Genomic DNA, 14,254 nt, shown 5'->3' on the forward strand with positions numbered 1-14,254 from the left:
TCACTACATATTTGTCGCCAAACCCACTGGCTCCAGGTCATCTATAAGTCTATGCTAGGTAATGCCCCGCCTTATCTCAGCTCATTAGTCACCACAGCAACACCCACCCGTAGCACGCGCTCCAGCAGCTATATTTCACTGGTCACCCCCAAAGCCAACTCCTCTTTTGGCCGCCTTTCCTTCCAGTTCTCTGCTGCCAATGACTGGAACGAATTGCAAAAATCCCTGAAACTGGAGTCTTATATCTCCCTCTCTACCTTTAAGCATCAGCTGTCAGAGCAGCTTACCAATCACTGTACCTGTACATAGCCAATCTGTAAATAGCACACCCAACTACCTCAACCCCCATATTATTACTTACCCTCTTGCTCTTTTGCACCCCAGTATCTCTACTTGCACATCATCATCTGTACATCCATCACTCGTGTTAATGCTAAATTGTAATTATTTCGCCTCTATGGCCTATTTATTGCCTACCTCCCTAATCTTCTAAATTTGCACACACTGTACATAGGTTTTTCTATTGTGTTCTTGACTGGACGTTTGTTTATGTGTAACTCTGTGTTGTTTGATTTTGTCGCACTGCTTTGCTTTATCTTGGCCAGGTCGCAGTTGTAAATGAGAACTTGTTCACAACTGGCCTACCTGGTTAAATAAAGGTGAAAAAAATAAAACATTACTTCTCACACCTAAGAACCTCCCACCTACACACTGCTGCCACATGCCCATAAGCTTGACACCTGTAACAACGTAATGTATTCGGCACAAAAGCTCATACAGGATAACTTATATATCCTAATATCACTTTGTCGGGCAAAGACTCAACATCAAAACTCAAAAGAACAGCCAACGACTCTTCTGTTTCACCACTCACGCCACCCTGTCTGTGTCGCACTAAACAACGAGCATCACAAACACCGGGAATCTTCTCCATTCAGTTGGTCAACTTTTACATTTACTGCTACCCCAGTAATCACTCCTTTCAATAGCGCCCTTTTCTTGAGAGCAAAACAATTTACATTTCTTGCCCCCATTCGTTTAACGTTGAGCGCCTTCGCTCTCTGACCAGTAGAAACACAACCAATTATCACAAGACCACTTCTGGTTACCCTCACCGATTCCACGGCATCCAACTCTGTTTTCACCCACCCTGAAACCACAAATGAGAGAGCCTCGGGCTCCGAGAACTTCACCACACCTTCCAACTCTTCGCCCTCATTCACTTCCATTTCTCCTCCTGTCTTCAGCTCACTCTGCTTACACTTTCTACCATTCTTTATCATCTCCTTTTCCCGCAATTTTTTACCGATTCAAGCCACCCTCTTCCTCCCTCTCTCAGACCTCTTCTGCCTCTCCTTTTCCCTCCATTCCTCCTCTGTATTCCAAGTAAATGTATCCTTATGATAATACTGCACGTCTCTGCACGTCAGTTTAGTATGGTAATAAGGAAACCTCATTCCTTATTGGAAAAAGTGGTGGGAAAAGTACCCAACTTTCATACTTGAGTAAAAGTAAAGATACCTTAATAGAAAATTACTCAAGCAAAAGTGAAAGTCACCCAGTAAAATACTACTTGAGTAAAAGTCTATATTGTTTTTATTTAACCTTTATTTAACTAGGCAAGTCAGTAAAGAACAAAGTCTTATTTACAATGACGGTCTACCAAAAGGCAAAAGTTATCCCCCGGGGACGGAGGCTGGGTTTAAAAATTAAATAAATAAAATAAAAATATAGTACAAAACACACATCACGACAAGAGAGACCTAAGACAACAATACAGCATGGTACGCTACTGCTACTCTCTGTTTATCATATAGCCTGTCTTTTAAGTGTTGTTTTATTTCTTTACCTACCTATTGTTCACCTAATACCTTTTTGCACTATTGGTTAGAGCCTGTAAGTAAGCATTTCACTGTTGTATTCAGTGCACGTGACAAATAAACTTTGATTTGATTTGGTAGCAACACAACATGACAACAACATGGTAGCAACACAACATGGCAGCAGCACAGCATGGTAGCAGCACAAAACAGGGTACAATCATTATTGGGCATAGACAACAGCACAAAGGGCAAGAAGGTAGAGACAACAATACATCATGCAAAGCAGCCACAACTGTCAGTAAGAGTGTCCATGATTGAGTCTTTGAATGAAGAAATTGAGATAAAACTGTCGAGTTTGAGTGTTTGTTGCAGCTCGTTCCAGTCACTAGCTGCAGTGAACTGAAAAGATGAGTGACACAGGGATGTGTGTGCTTTGGCGACCTTTAACAGAATGTGACTGGCAGAACGGGTGTTGTATGTGGAGGATGAGGGCTGCAGTAGATATCTCAGAGACGGGGGAGTGAGGCCTAAGAGGGTTTTATAAATAAGCATCAACCAGTGGGTCTTGCGAATGGGTATACAGAGATGACCAGTTTACAGAAGAGTATAGAGTGCAGTGATGTGTCCTATAAGGAGCATTGGTGGCAAATCTGATGGCCAAATGGTAAAGAACATCTAGCCGCTCGAGAGCACCCTTACCTGCCGATCTATAAATTACATCTCTGTAATCTAGCATGGGTAGGATGGTCATCTGAATCAGGGTTAGTTTGGCAGCTGGGTTGAAGAGGAGCGATTACAATAGAGGAAATCAAGTCTAGATTTAACTTTAGCCTGCAGCTCTGATATGTGCTGAGAGAAGGACAGTGTACCGTCTAGCTATACTCCCAAGTACTTGTATGAGGTGACTACCTCAAGCTCTAAACCCTCAGAGGTAATAATCACACCTGTGGGAAGAGGGGCATTCTTCTTACCAAACCACATTACTTTTGTTTTGGAGGCGTTCAGAACAAGGTTAAGGGTAGAGAAAGCTTGTTGGACACTAAGAAAGCTTTGTAGAGCGTTTAACACAAAATCCAGGGAGGGGCCAGCTGAGTATAAAACTGTATAATCTGCATATAAATGGATGAGAGAGCTTCCTACTGCCTGAGCTATTGTCACGGCCGTTGAAAAAAGAGGACCAAGGTGCAGCGTGGTAGGCGTACATGTTCCTTTATTAAACAAGACGCCGAACAAAACAATAAACACTACAAACAAACCGTGAAGCTCAAAGGCTATGTGCCCTAAACAAAGTCAACTTCCCACAAACACTACCTAAGTATGGTTCTCAATCAGAGACAACGATAGACAGCTGTCCCTGATTGAGAACCATACCCGGCCAAAACATAGAAATAAAAAAACATAGAAACACAAAACATAGAATGCCCACCCCAACTCACGCCCTGACCAAACCAAAATAGAGACATAAAAAGGATCTCTAAGGTCAGGGCGTGACAGCTATGCTGTTGATGTAAATTGAGAAGAGCGTGGGGCCTAGGATCGAGCCTTGGGGTACACCCTTGGTGATAGGCAGTGGCTGAGACAGCAGATGTTCTGACTTCATACACTGCACTCTTTGAGAGAGGTAGTTAGCAAACCAGGCCAAAGACCCCTCGGAGACACCAATACTCCTTAGCCGGCCCACAAGAATGGAATGGTCTACCGTATCAAAAGCTTTGGCCAAGTCAATAAAACATTTCTTAGAATCAAGGGCAATGGTGACATCATTGAGGACCTTTAAGGTTGCAGTGACAGATCCATAACCTGAGCGGAAACCAGATTGCATAACAGAGAGAATACTATAGACATCAAGAAAGCCAGTCAGTTGATTATTATTGTTGATTATTAAGTTTTCCCAACACTTTTGATAAACAGGGCAAAACAGAAATAGGCCTATAGCAGTTAGGATCAGCTTGATCTCCCCTTTAAATAAAGGATGAACCGTGGCTGCCTTCCAAGCAATGGGAACCTCCCCAGAGAGGAGAGACAGGTTAAAAAGGTTGGAGATAGACTTGGTGATTTATAGGTGCAGCAACCTTAAAGAGGAATGGGTCTAAACCATCTGATCTGGATGTTTTTTGGGGTCCAGTTTAAGGAGTTCCTTAACCACCTCAGACTCAGTGACCGCCTGCAGTGAGAAACTTTGTAGTGGGGCAGGGGAAAAAGAGGGAGGAGCATCAGGGCTAGTCGCATTAGAAGGGGTGGGAGATGAGGAAATGTTGGACGGGCAAGGAGGCATGGCTGAGTCAAATAGGAATCCTGACTTAATGAAGTGGTGATTAAAAAGCTCAGCCATGTGCTTCTTGTCAGTAACAACCATCAACATGAAGGAACCCCGGCAGCTGTGAGGAGGAGGGTTTATTCTCCAGGTCTTTAACCGTTTTCCAGAACATCTTGGGGTTGACACACAGAGAAAGAGCTGCTCCTTAAAGTAACTAACTTTGGCCTTCCGGATAGCCTGAGTGCACTTATTTGTCATTTGCCTGAACGAGAGACAGTCAGCCTGAGTATGCGTGTGCCGAGCCTTTCGCCAAATGCAATTCTTAAGGTGGAGTAACTCTGCCAGATCACGGTCAAACCAGGGGCTGAACCTGTTTTTATCTCTCATTTTCTTTATTGGGGTGTGTTTGTTAATAATATAACTGAAAATATCAAAAAATAAGGTCCAAGTGTCTTCGACAGAGGGGATCAAGCTGATTCTATACCAATTTACAGGTATGTTGTTATAAATATACTTAAGTATCAAAAGTAAAAGTACAAATAATTTCAAATTCCTTATATTAAGCAAACCAGATGGAACTATTTTCTGTTTTTTTAAATTTAACTAGGCAAGTCAGTTAAGAACAAATTCTTATTTACAATGACTGCCTACACCGGCCAAACTCGAACAACGCTGGGAGAATTGTGCGCCGCCCTATTGGACTCCCAATCAAATCAAAATCAAATCAAACTTTATTTGTCACATGCGCCGAATACAACAAGTGTAGACCTTACCGTGAAATGCTGACTTACAAGCCCTTAACCAACAGTGCAGTTCAAGAAAGAAAATATTTAACAAATACACTAAAGTAAAAAATTATAAAAAGTAACACGATAACATAACAATAACGAGGCTATATACAGGGGGTACCGGTACCGAGTCAGTGTGCAGGGGTACAGGTTAGAGGTAATTTGTACATGTAGGTAGGGGTGAAGTGACTATGCATAGATAATAAACAGCGAGTAGCAGCAGTGTACAAAACAAATGTAATAGTCCGGTGGCCATTTGATTAATTGTTCAGCAGTCTTATGGCTTGGGGGTAGAAGCTGTTGAGGAGCCTTTTGGTTCTAGACTTGGCGCTCCGGTACCGCTTGCCATGCGGTAGCAGAGAAAACAGTCTATGACTTGGGTGACTGGAGTCTCTGACAATTTAATGGGCTTTCCTCTGACACCGCCTATTATATAGGTCCTGGATGGCAGGAAGCTTGGCCCCAGTGATGTACTGGGCCGTACGCTCTACCCTCTGTAGTGCCTTGCGGTCGGAGGCCGAGCAGTTTCCATAACAGGCAGTGATGCAACCAGTCAGGATGCTCTCGATGGTGCAGCTGTAGAACTTTTTGAGGATCTGAGGACCCATGCCAACTCTTTTCAGTCTCCTGAGGGGAAATAGGCTTTGTCGTGTCCTCTTCACGACTGTCTTGGTGTGTTTGGACCATGATAGTTTGTTGGTGATGTGGACACCAAGGAACTTGAAGCTCTCAACCTGCTCCGTCGATGTGAATGGGGGCGTGCTCGGTCCTCCTTTTCCTGTAGTCCACAATCATATCCTTTGTCTTGATCACGTTGAGGGAAAGGTTGTTGTCCTGGCAACACACGGCCAGGTCTCTGACTTCCTCCTTATAGGCTGTCTCATCGTTGTCAGTGATCAGGCTGTGTCGTCTGCAAACTTAGTGATGGTGTTGGAGTCGTGCCTGGCCATGCAGTCATGGGTGAACAGGGAGTGCAGGAGGGGACTGAGCACGCACCCGAGGGCCCCCGTGTTGAGGATCAGCTTGGCAGATGTGTTGTTACCTACCCTTACCACCTGGAGGCAGCCCGTCAGGAAGTCCAGGATCCAGTTGCTGAGGGAGGTGTTTAGTCCCAGGGTCCTTAGCTTAGTGATGAGCTTTGAGGTCACCATGGTGTTGAACACTGAGCTGTAGTCAATGAACAGCATTTTCACATAGGTGTTCCTTTTGTCCAGGTGGGAAAGGGCAGCAGGGATTGTGCAATAGGGATTGTATTATCTGTGGATCTGTTGGGGCGGTATGCAAATTGGAGTGGGTCTTGGGTTTCATGGTGTTCATGAAACCCAAGTGGTGTCATGTGAGCCATGACCAGCATTTCAAAGCATTTCATGGCTACAGACATGAGTGCTACGGGTTGGTAGTCATTTAGGTTACCTTAGTGTTCTTGGGCACAGGGACTATGGTGGTCTGTTTGAAACATGTTGGTAGTACAGACTCAGTCAGGGACAGGTTAAAAATGTCAGTGAAGACACTTGCCAGTTGGTCAGCGCATGCTCGTAGTACACGTCTTGGTAATCCATCTGGCCCGGCGGCCTTGTGAATGTTGACCCGTTGAAAGGTCTTACATTGGCTACGGAGAACATGATCACACAATCGTCCTGAACAGCTGATGTTCTCACGCATGCTTCAGTGTTGCTTGCCTCGAAGCGAGCATAGAAGTAGTTTGGCTCGTCTGGTAGGCTCGTGTCACTGGGCAGCTCGCGGCTGTGCTTCCCTTTGTAGTCTATAATAGTTTGCAAGCCCTGCCACATCTGATGAGCGTCGGAGCCGGTGTAGTACAATTAAATCTTAGTCCTGTATTAACGCTTTGCCTGTTTGATGGTTTGTCTGAGGCATTTCTTATAAGCGTTCGGGTTAAAATCCGGCTTCTTGAAAGCGTCAGCTCTACCCTTTAGCTCAGTGTGGATGTTGCCTGTAATCCATGGCTTCTGATTGGGGTATGTACATACGGGGGGACAGGGCGGACGTCGTCGATGCACTTTATTGATGAAGCCAGTGACTGACGTGGTGTACTCCTCAATGCCATCGGAAGAGTCCCAGAACATATTCCAGTCTGTGCTAGCAAAACAGTCCTGTAGCTTCGCGTCTATGTCATCTGACCACTTCTTTATTGACCGAGTCACTGGAGCTTCCTGCTTTAGTTTTTGCTTGTAAGCAGGAATCAGAGGGATAGAATTATGGTCAGATTTGCCAAATGGAGGGCAAGGGAGAGATTTGTACATGTCTCTATGTGTGGTGTAATAGTGGTCTAGAGTTTTTTTCCCTCTGGTTGCACATTTAACATGCTGGTAGAAATGATGTAAAACGGATTTAAGTTTCCCTGCATTAATGTCCCCGGCCACTAGGAGCGCCGCCTCTGGATGAGCATTTTCCCGTTTGCTTATGGCATTATACAGCTCGTTAAGTGCGGACTTAGTGCCAGCATCGGTTTGTGGTGGTAAATAGACAGCTATGAAAAATATAGATGAAAACTCTCTTGGTAAATAGTGTGGTCTGCTGCTTATCTGTGACGTGGTAAGGTTGGACCCAGATGCAGAGAAGAGACCATACGAGGAATCAGTGGTTAGGATAAACATAATACTTTACTGAGAAACGGTAGCCGCGGGATCACAGTACACTTGAAAAAACAACAAACAGTAAGTCTCGAAAACTCACTCAAGAAACAAACACACACAGATAACAATTCAAGCTTCTGCAAAGGACAACAGAAAACACACCTCTTTTAACAGGGAAATCATAATGAGTAAATTGGACACACCTGAGTGTCGTTAATGTCTCTAGGACGGTATCTGCTACCCTCTGGTGACCGCTGGAACCATGAGATTATCATGAGATACTCTACATCAGGCGAGCAAAACCTTGAGAATTCCTTAATATTAGATTTCGTACACCAGCTGTCGTTTACAAATATACACAGACTGCCACCCCTTGTCTTACTGGAGTAAATTATTATTGTGTATTTTGTCATTATGTATCAGCTAACAGAAGCATGCTATTAAATGCAGGGATTTCTAGTGGCGTGTATATGAATTAAGATAATGTGTGAGCATGGAAGAAGTGGTATCCATAGTTTCTGCACTTGGCTTCTGTGTTTTAAAAGTGTTCGAAAATTAGGTTGATATCAGACAGCTAATAGAGGATTCATAAAATCCCAGTGCACTACTTTTGTGAAAAAAAATGAAAAAAAATGGTGTATATTTTTTTATTAATATACATTTTTTTCAGATTTTTCAGGGTATGCTGCAGCACCCTCAGCGCCCCTACTTCCCTCTAAAGTACAGCTTCACCAGGTCATCTAACCCAGGCATTTCAATGGTGGCGCACACAGCACAAACCACTTCCTTTTAATGTTGAAATATTGCCACTTTATTCTCGAAATATTGCCACTAAATTCTCTACATTTTGACACTTTATTTTTGAAATGTTGCCACTTTATTCTCAAAATATTGCCACTTTATTCTCAAAATATTGGCTCTTTATTCACCAAATTTTATTTTGACTTTATTCTTGAAATATTGGCACTTTAGTTTATGTATTTTTTCTCTTCACTTGGTCCTAATACTCTTCTGTATTATTGCGAACAAGATGCATTAAAAAAACACAATTTTTGTTCTGTACAAGGTTCCTTCTTTTCACTATGTCCATTTAGGTTAGTATTGTGGAGTAACAACAATGTTGCTGACCCCTCCTCAGTTTTCTCCTATCACAGCCATTAAACTCTATAACTATTTTAAAGTCACCATTGAACTCATGGTTTAATCCCTGGGCGGTTTCCTTCCTCTCCGGCAGCTGAGTTATGAAGGACGCCTGTATCTTTGTAGTGAGTGGGTGTATTGATACACCATCCAAAGTGTAATTAATAACTTCACCATGCTCAAAGGGATATTCAATATCCCCTTTTTTTACCCATCTACCAATAGGTGCCTTTCTTTGTGAGGCATTGGAAAACCTCCCTGGTCTTTGTGGTTGAATCTGTGTTTGAAATTCACTGCTCGACTGAGGGACCTTACAGATAATTGTATGTGTGGGGTACAGAAATGAGTTAGCCATTACATTTTTTAAATGTTAAACACTATTATTGCACACAGTGAGTTCATGCAATTTATGTGACTTGTTAAGCACATTTTTACTCCATAGCAAAGGGTTTGAATACTGACTGACCCAAGACATTTCAGCTTACATTTTTTTATTAATCTGTAAAAATGTATCAAACCATAATTCTACTTGACATTATGGGGTATTGTGTGTAGGCCAGTGACACAAAATCTCAATTAAATCCTTTTAAAATTCATGCTGTAACACAACAAAATGTGGAAAAAGTCAAGGGGTGTGAATACTTTCTAAAGGAACTGTATATGGTGTTATTTCATGGGGGACTGAGGTCTAAATACAGCACATTCTACTCCACCCACTCCATTGGTCCCAATGCAATACACCATAGACCTATAAATTACAAATTGGCTTGTTGATAAGAAACGAGTCTATGTGCCAAAGTAAACATGGGGTTCTCAGTAGGGTCTGTAGAATCTATATATGGTGTTATTTCTTGGGGGACTGAGGTCGTTATACCCAGCAGCACTTTATAATCCACCCATTTCAGTGGTCACAATGCAATACACTGTTGGGCTATAAATTACATATTGGTTTAAAAAGAGAAGGGGAAAAAATTATTCTATGTGCCAAAGTAAAATGGGTTTGGGATTACTCAGTAGGGTCTGTAGAATCTATATACGATTTTATTTATTGGGGGACTGTGGTCTAAATACCCAGCAGCACTTTCTACCCCACCCACTCCATTAGTCACAATGCAATACGCTATAGGCCTAGAAATGACAAATTGGCTTACAGAGAAAAAAAACATTTGATGTGCCGAGGTAAAAGTGTGGTTGGGAATACACAGTAGGGTCAGTAGAATGTATATCCTGTATGTATGGTGTTATTTCATGGGGGACTGAATAATACAGAGCACAGTATATGGATTAGTGGATATTAATCCTGCATGTTATATTGCATGTTAAATTGCCCATGTGCCTCACCCTAACAATTTGGTCTATTTTCAACGAGGCCGGTGTGTGAAAGCACCACCATCGTAGTGATGGCATTTGGCTTGCACGTGTAAATTCAGCACACACAACTTTCTATCATAGAATTGTGTTATTTGAGGTGTCAAATTAAAAGCTTATTTAACGTGTCAAATAGTGTTACATATCGTGTATCTTTTTTTACACGCAAAGACCCAAATGGCGTTCAATGTGACTCACCCTAATAATTTGGTCTATTTTCACCTCTTAATTTCGCTTACTTTTCTAACTTGATTGTGCACATGTAGCCTATAACCTGTTTTAGAGAAATGCAATCATCGAATATTGCAAGAGCTTTCATTGTCTGTTTATATGCCCCCTTCATTAATCCTACGGTTCTGACTTGGTGTACAGGGAGAACACTGCAAGAACGGCCCATGTTCTGAATTCTGTCGCTGTACATTTCAAAAGTGCTGAACAAATAGTTATATTGACTTCGTCCGTCGTCGGTCGCTCATTAATGTCTTAATCGAAATTACGGATGGCTTCTTATCCGCTTGTCGTCCCCTTATGCCATAGTTTGTACATCTCAATTGTCAGTAGAAACCACATTTGTTTAAGCAAGTCAGCCATATCAGCAATGTTTTTTTTAAAGGCAGTAAATTAGGCTAAATTGCTAAACTGCTTCGCTGCCAGACAAGGCTCCGCTGAAAGCCAGGTGTAGCAGTGATAAGGTGTTGGGACTGCTGTTGGGACTCTGTTGTTGGGACAGCTTTATGTAGGCCCTAACAGTTTGTGGGCACTGTCTGTCACCGTTATAGTGCAATTAATGTATTGTTTAGTGTTGTGTAGTGGCTTTGCTGGCATAAATCCCACATTTTTTGTTTGTTTGCCCCATCAAGATTTACATGCTAAAATCGCCACTGGCGATTACAGCCTTGAGTCTTCTTGGGTTTGATGCTACAAGCTTGGCACACATGTATTTTAGCAGTTTCTGCCATTCCTCTCTGCAGATCCTCTTAAGCTCTGTCAGGTTGGATGGGGAGCGTTGCTGCACAGCTATTTTCAGGTGTTCGATCCAGGCTCTGGCTGGGCCACTCAAGGACATTTAGAGACTTATCTCGAAGTCACTCCTGCATTGTCTTGGCTGTTTGCTCAGGGTCGTTGTCCTGTTGGAAGGTGAATCTTCGCTCCAGTCTGAGGTCCTGTTCGCTCTGGAGCAGGTTTTCATCAAGGATCTCTCTGTACTTTGCTCCATTCACCTTTCCCTTGATCCTTACTAGTCCTCTAGTCCCTGCCGCTGAAAAACATCCCTACAGCATGAATATGCCACCACCATGCTTCACCGCAGGGATCGTGCCAGGTTTCCTCCTGACGTGATGCTTGGCTTTCAGGCCAAAGAGTTCAATCTTTGCTTCATCATACCAGAGAATTTTGTTCCTCATGGTCTGAGCGTCTTTAGGTGCCTTTTGGCAAACTCCAAGCGGGCTGTCATGTGCCTTTTTCTGATGAGTGGCTTCCGTCTGGCCACTCTACCATAAAGGCCTGATTGATGGAGTGCTGCAGAGATAGTTGTGCTTCTGAATGGTTCTCCCATCTCCAAAGAGGAACTCTAGAGCTCTGTCAGAGTGACTGTTGGGTTCTTGGTCACCTCCCTGACCAAGGCCCTTCTCCCCCGATTGCTCAGTTTGACCGGGCGGCTAGCTCTAGGAAGAGTCCAAACTTCTTCCATTGAAGAATGAGGGAGACCACTGTGTTCATGGGGACCTTCAATGCTGAAAAAATGTTTTTGTACCCTTCCTCAGATCTGTGCCTCGACACAAACCTGTCTCAGAGCTCTATGGACAAATCTTTCAACCTCATGGCTTGGTTTTTGCTCTGACATTCACTGTCAACTGTGGGACCTTATAGAGACGTGTGTGCCTTTCCAAATCATGTTCAATCAATTGGGTTTACCACAGGTGGACTCCAATCAAGTTGTCGAAACATCTCAAGGATGATCAATGGAAACAAGATGCACCTGAGCTCAATTTCGAGTCTCATAGCAAAGGGTCTAAATACTTATGTAAATAAAGTTGGTAAAAACCTGTTTTCGCTTTGTCATTATGGGATACCGTGTATAGATTGCTGAAAAAATCTGGAAAAAGTCAAGGGGTCTGAATACTTTCCAAAAGCACTGTATATACAGTATATGTGTTTGAGAAGGGTAGTACAGTATAGACATCATGGACAGTTTGTGGATAGAATATCTATAACAATAGTTGAATAGGATGGCCTTGACTATACAGTACATATGAAATGTGTAAAACAGTACTGTATGTAAACATTATTAAAGTGATCAGTGTTCCATGTACATAGGGCATCAGCATCTAAGGTGCAGGGTTGAGTAACCGGGTGGTATCCGGCTAGTGACAGTGACTGCACAGTTCCGTACAGGGTACTGGGTGAAGGTCGGCCTATAACGACACAGGGCAAGACCCAGATGCAGACACAGGAGGCAGATGGTTTGAGTCGCTGATATTTATTGAAATACAAGGGGCAGGCAATGGGCAGTTCGGGGACAGACAGAAATTCATAACCCAGGTCAGAGTCCGAAAGGTACAGTGGGGGCAGGCAGCCTCGAGGTCAAGGCAGGCTGAATGGTCAGGCAAGCGGGCTCAGTGTCAGGGCAGGCAGAACGGGTCGGAACCGGGAGGGCTATGAAAACAGAGACTAGGAAAACAGCAGCATGGGAAAACATGCTGGTAAGCTTGACAAGACAAACTGGCAACAGACAAACAGAGAACACAGGTATAAATACACTAGAGATAATGAGGAACATGGGTGACACCCGGAGGGGGGGTAGAGACAAGCAGAAAGACAGGTGAAACAGATCAGGGTGTGACACGGCCAATGATGGCTATTTAACAAGCTGATGGCCTTGAGATAGAAGCTGTTTTTCAGTCTCTCGGTCCCAACTATGATGCACCTGTACTGACCTCGCCTTCTGGATGATAATGGGGTGAACAGGCGGTGGCTTGGGTGGCTGAGGTACTTGATGATCTTCTTGGCCTTCTTGTGACACAGGGTGCTGTAGATGTCTTTGAGGGCAGGCAGTGTGCCCCCGGCGATGCGTTGGGCAGACCACACCACCCTCTGGAGAGCCTGCAGTTGCAGACAGTGCAGTTGCCGTACCAGGTGGTGATACAGCCCGACAGGATGCTCTCAATGGTGCATCAGTAAAGGTTTGTGAGGGTCTTAGGGGCCAAGCCAAATTAGTTCAGCCTCCTTCTTCTGTGTGGGTGGACCATTTAAGACTGCCACTGATGTGTATCCCGAGGAAGCTTTTCACCTTCTCCACTGCGGCCCGTCAATGTGGATGGGGGCATGCTCCCTCTGCTGTCTCCTGAAGTCCACGATCAGCTCCTTCGTTTTGTTGATGTCAAGGAAGGGGTTATTTGACTGGCACCGCTCTGCAAGGGCCCTCACCTCCTCCCTGTAGTCTCTCTCAATGTTGTTGGTATTCAGGCCTACCACTGTTGTGTCGTCTGCAAACTTAATGATTGAGATGGAGGCGTGTGTGGGCACACAGTCATGGGTGAACAGGGAGTACAGGAGGAGACTGAGCACGCACCCTTGTAGGGCCACTGTGTTGAGGATCGGCGTAGTGGATGTGTTGTTGCCCATATGAGTTATTGGAGAGTAAATTACTTTGTTTAATAAAGAAGTTAAGGTTTTATGCTTGAAGGATACAACAGACTGATGAAATGAAGATATATTCTTAATAATTAAATTATCTTTAAATATAAATGTGTTATGTATTTAATGTAGTAGTGGGCACCAATGTTGATAACTCGATATATTGTTTGATATCGATATGAGCAAGGCATATTGTGATATCGGTTTATTCTTCCTCTTAACCTACACTATATAAATCAAAATCAAATCACATTTTATTGGTCACATACACATATTTAGCAGATGTTTATTGTGGGTGTTGCGAAATGCTTGTGTTCCTAGCTCCAACAGCGCAGTAGTATCTAACAATTCACAACAATACACACAAATCTAAAAGTAAAGGAATGGAATTAAGAAATATATAAATATTAGGATGAGCAACGTTTGAGTGGCATTGACTAAAATACAGTAGAGTACAGTATATACATATGAAATGAGTAAAACAGTATGTAAACATTATTAAAGTGACTATTTTTCCATTTAAATTGGCCAGTGATTCCATGTCTATGTACATAGGCAACAGCCTCTAAGGTGCAGGGTTGAGTAACCGGGTGGTAGCCGGCTAGTGATGGCTATTTAACAGTCTGTTGGCCTTGAGATAGAAGCTGT

At 43.3% G+C, this 14,254-nt stretch overlaps 1 protein-coding gene across 1 annotated transcript in view; it reads right to left on the reverse strand.

Annotated features, from left to right (window-relative positions):
• The window catches only part of LOC111958123 (COP9 signalosome complex subunit 7b), a 158,699-nt gene that overhangs the window by 59,867 nt on the left and 84,578 nt on the right, over window positions 1–14,254 (reverse strand). The window lies entirely within an intron of this gene.

The sequence above is a fragment of the Salvelinus sp. IW2-2015 genome, linkage group LG33 (assembly GCF_002910315.2).
Source record: "Salvelinus sp. IW2-2015 linkage group LG33, ASM291031v2, whole genome shotgun sequence".
NCBI classification, from domain to species: domain Eukaryota; kingdom Metazoa; phylum Chordata; class Actinopteri; order Salmoniformes; family Salmonidae; genus Salvelinus; species Salvelinus sp. IW2-2015.